Raw genomic sequence first — 4,665 nt, 5'->3', positions numbered from 1 at the left:
CACTGTATATTAAGGATGCACCGGTGGGCTGCCCCATCTAAATTGTGGGCCCGTCTCTAAGGGAACATTTTAAACTAGAGATGCACCGGATCCTGATTTTTAGGATCCTGCCGGATACCGGATCCACTGCTTAAGATCCTGCCGGATCCGGAACCGGATCCTACGAAAGGGTTGAAACACATAGCCTACCCAGGTGAAAAACCCATATACTTAAAGTGTACTTTTTTTGACCGTACTTAGTACAAAGTGTACTATTTTCGGCGATTTAAAGTGCGCTTCATTGCACTATTAGTGCGCTGAAGCACTACTAAAGCAGTACTTCAGCACACTTGCAGCACACTGAGGATGCTAAATTGGCACCGCTTTTGGACAACTTTAAGTGCACTACAAGCATACTTTTGAAAGTATGCTCCAAACACGCTTTTCATTCATTCGTATGGCATTAAGAGTGTGCTTGAGTACACTTCTATAACATTTTATTGTTACTAGAAGTTCAATAAAAGTATATTAACTTCATGCTTCTTTGGACTACATTGGAACATTTTAAGTCTGTAAAAAGTATATCACATTAAGTATTGTAAATATATAACAGGTATGCTTGAAGTATATTTACAGTACACTCCCAAGTATATGAAATAATATAAATGTAATACTACAATCCATGCTGGTCCTCAGAGCTTGTACATTACACACAGCCACATGTCACAGTAGTGATACAGTATGCATGCCTAGCACGACTGACATTTACAATCATTGCATTGTTACAGAGATTTCAGATACACATTTCACTTTGGCATTTAATCACTTGAATTGATCACTAACGGCCACTCCCTACTCTTTGTTTGAACAACTAGTTCCAACTTACCTCCCACCATGATATTATGGGAAGTGTGAGCCTATATATACCAGAACATATACGTGACCATCATGATGACGGTGAGAACATGGTAATTTTTTGTGTACCACTTTAAAATTTTAAAACTCCTACAATAAACACAGAATATAACAATGAGTAATATTTTCATACAAACCAAAAATGTTCCTTCAGGATAAATGGCTTTCTGTTTGAGAAATTTAGCTCCAAGAAGTGCATTGCATAATGGGACATGTATGATGGTGCATCATGGGTAAATGCACTTTGTGTAAGCACACTTTGAAGATATTTGGGTGAAGTACAATCATGGTGCACTTAGAAAAAGTGTACTTGCAATATGTTAAAGCGATTTACTTTAAAGCGCACTATAGAAAATCACACTTCAAAGACATTTGGGTGAAGTGTAATCATATTGCACTTTAAAAAAGTACAATTGCAATATGTTATTAAAAAATACACTTTTAGTAAGTTCACTATTAGAACACTATTAGTATATTCCTCTAAATACACTTTAGCCAAACATCTTCGAAGTGCACTTGAAGTATGGTTCGCTAAGTGCACTTTCTTTGAGAGCAACTTAAATACATCTAATTTTAAGTACACTTTAAATAAGCATATTGTAAACGTACTTTTTCTTATCACAAAAAGCACGAGTGCACTTTTAACATGCTAAGTACACTTCAGTCATGCTTTTATTGTACTAAATTGAACCACTTTTTCACCTGGGTACACCCACACGTGGGCCCTTTTTATCACGTTGGCTCAAACTATTTTGACTTAAAAGCCTCGGCTACAGGATCCAGGATCCTGGAACCGGATCCGGTAGTCTGAAAAACCCCTATTATCCTGCCAGATCCGGAACCGGATCTTGGATCCTGTACATCTCTATTTTAAACAAACAAAAAACCAAAAGCATCTGCCCCTGAGGACTGTCGGCCCACCGGGAAAATGCCCTGTACTCCAGAATACCAGTCCAGTCCTGGCTCTTCATACTTTAATTTCCATCAGGATTCGTGTTACTCCTCTCTCTGCAGCGACTTATTTCCAGATAGGCTGAACACAACATCAGAGTAGGCTATTGTTGTGTTGTCGTGTGTTTATGGGGAGCATGTGGATGAGGAGGGTGGGTTGTCCAGGGTGGGTGTGGATGTGTTGTTTATGGGATGCATAAGGATGACCAGGCAGGGCCAGAAATGGGACAAAGGTCACCTTGAGGTATATAGTGAGATGATGGTCATTATTATTGACCATTATAATGTGTGTAGTGTGACGTGATGGGGCCAATACGTCAGATCCATCCCATTAGACAGGGGGCAGTAGAGGGCAGTAGAGGGCAGAGCAACGCATCACAGCCCCCCCATTCATCTGCACTGTGCATAGCAGCGGCCAAACGACTCCTTCTCTTGTCCACTCCATTGAACCCTCATCAGCATCATCATCATCATCATCATTGTCCGCTCTGGACACAAGGGGACTGCAGGGCGAGACTCATTCATTCATCACATCCCTCGCTCCTATCTTCACCACACAGGGCAATTCATGAACGCCCCTCTCCCTCTCTCTCTCTATCCACCCCTTCACGCTCACTAACTCCTAAATCCTTCATTCTTCTCCTCCTTCCTCCATACAGTCATCGTCCGTCCTATCTTCACCAGTTACAGGGTAATTCATGAGGCCCTTTACTTCATCTATCCTTTCAGTCCATCTATTCTGTCGCTCGAACTATCTCATTGAATGGGCAGAATAAATTATAGCAGGGGCTCATAAAGGCTCTCCACTCAAATAATTCAACATCACTTTATTCTCTCTGATAAAACGATGACTGACCCACAGAAATGACTTTCAGTGACTGCAGTATGTGGTTTTTTTTTACAAGTGGAAATTGTACAATTTTGGATTTCACCACATACAGTACAGTATGTAGGTGTTTGTTTTATTAAAGTACTGAATCGAGGAAGTTAGGGATTAGGAGATCTCCTTACATTACATTCCATTAACCCATTGATGCCAAAAGCACCTGCAAAAAAAGCCTGCTGAATGCCTAAGCCCTTTTTTGGGAAAAGTTGCCCTCAGCCTATAAAAATACAAATATCTCAGCCTCTGAAGCACATAAAAATATGAAATAAGTTGCATTTAAACGCTAAGATGCGCATCTTGCATTACAATGTGTTCATTCAGCTCCAGCTTACCAACATTTTTAATAAAAAAAATATCTCAAATCTCATGAGCCTGAATGTTGTGTCATGCAGCTCCAGGCGCCAAAGGTCAATGTTGTGCAACGCAACATCCAGCATCAATGGGTTAAAATACATTGAGTTGCATTCTATTCGATTGAAATACAGTACATACTGGTATGCACAGCAGAAGACGTCTTAATCTAAAACGACTTACCGTGTATGTACAACAACAGCAACCAAAGCGAAGAAGAAGCCAAGGTTGTGGAAGAAGTTTCACTGTGAATTTTCTTTATTCGCTGGCACATTCGATCATATGACCATTCCAATTTCTTTTCACCTGGACCATAGATAATATCAACTAACTTTTGAATTCACTCTGGTCACACAAGGCTTTGGCAGTTCAAATTGCAGACTGTCCACGGATAAATAACGACTTCCAACACTCTGGTTGCTTTGGGTGTACACGCAGAGTTATAGTTGTTGATCCAAAGCCGCTAACAAAAGAGTTATTGGTCAACTCCTTCCGAATCAAACTCCCAAGAGAGCCACTGCTCCAGGGAAGCATCAGAACGTTAAAAGGGCGTATCAGGATACTGGATACTTGTATCACGATACAGTATCGTGACTCTGTGTATCACGATTTCTCGGTTCGCTACAATATCGTTACAGCCCTAATGCGGACACACAAACACACACACACACGCACACACACTAGCCTGCCATATGCAGCAGCAGGGGGGACCCATAGCCCAGTCACCCAGTCACAGCACAGTAGCCTGTAGCCTGCAGCATTCAGCAACTGAACACCAACATTTGTCTCTTCCTCCGTGTAGCCGCTGGTTAGTGACAGGACTTAGGAAGCCAAGACGGATCGCTGCCCCGGAGCGTGTCCAACCACACTTACTGCTCTTGCCAATGGCCTGGGGCACACAATCAGCTGTGTGCGAGTGTGTGCGTGCATGTGTGTGTGTTTGTATGTGTGTTTCCATGTAGAGAGCAGTACAACTGGAGACATTCCTGTTCTTTAAAAGCAGCTAAGGAAGTGCACTCAAAGCGAAACCTATAGAGACCTCTAGAGATGTGTAGTTAGTAGTAGAGGGGATGCCCCCATGTGTCAAACCTTAAGTTATGTGGAGTGGGTTTGTAAATTGAAGATCAAGGGCAGTTTTAGGGGTAGGGTGATCGGGCAATTGCCCGGGGGCGGCACCAGAGTGGGGGCGTCACCATCCCGAAACTTACCCTCCAAAGACATCACGAAAATAGCCAATTAGCGCTATTTAAATGATATTTCCACTCTTTTATCACACTATTGCAATAACCACATTTTTCATCAGCAGTTATTGCAAGAGGTTTTTTTTGCCAAATCTGCAGGGGGGTTTTATTCACCGTGGGTGGGCACGGTGAGGGCGGGGCGCCGGAGGGGGCATCACCCGGGGTACCAGTCATTGTAGGATCTCCACTGTATGTGCTGAAGATGCTCCCATCCTCTTTCATGCCGAATATAGTGTGTTCTTTGTGGGTGCTCCCACCCTTCCAATGTACACAGCACCTCATGTCATCTGCCGTTTGACCTCTCGGCTGGATGAGTGGCAGCTATTGGCCTTGGCATGACCT

This window comes from Engraulis encrasicolus, chromosome 7 (genome assembly GCF_034702125.1).
Source record: "Engraulis encrasicolus isolate BLACKSEA-1 chromosome 7, IST_EnEncr_1.0, whole genome shotgun sequence".
NCBI classification, from domain to species: Eukaryota; Metazoa; Chordata; class Actinopteri; order Clupeiformes; family Engraulidae; genus Engraulis; species Engraulis encrasicolus.
This window is presented reverse-complemented; position numbering follows the sequence as displayed.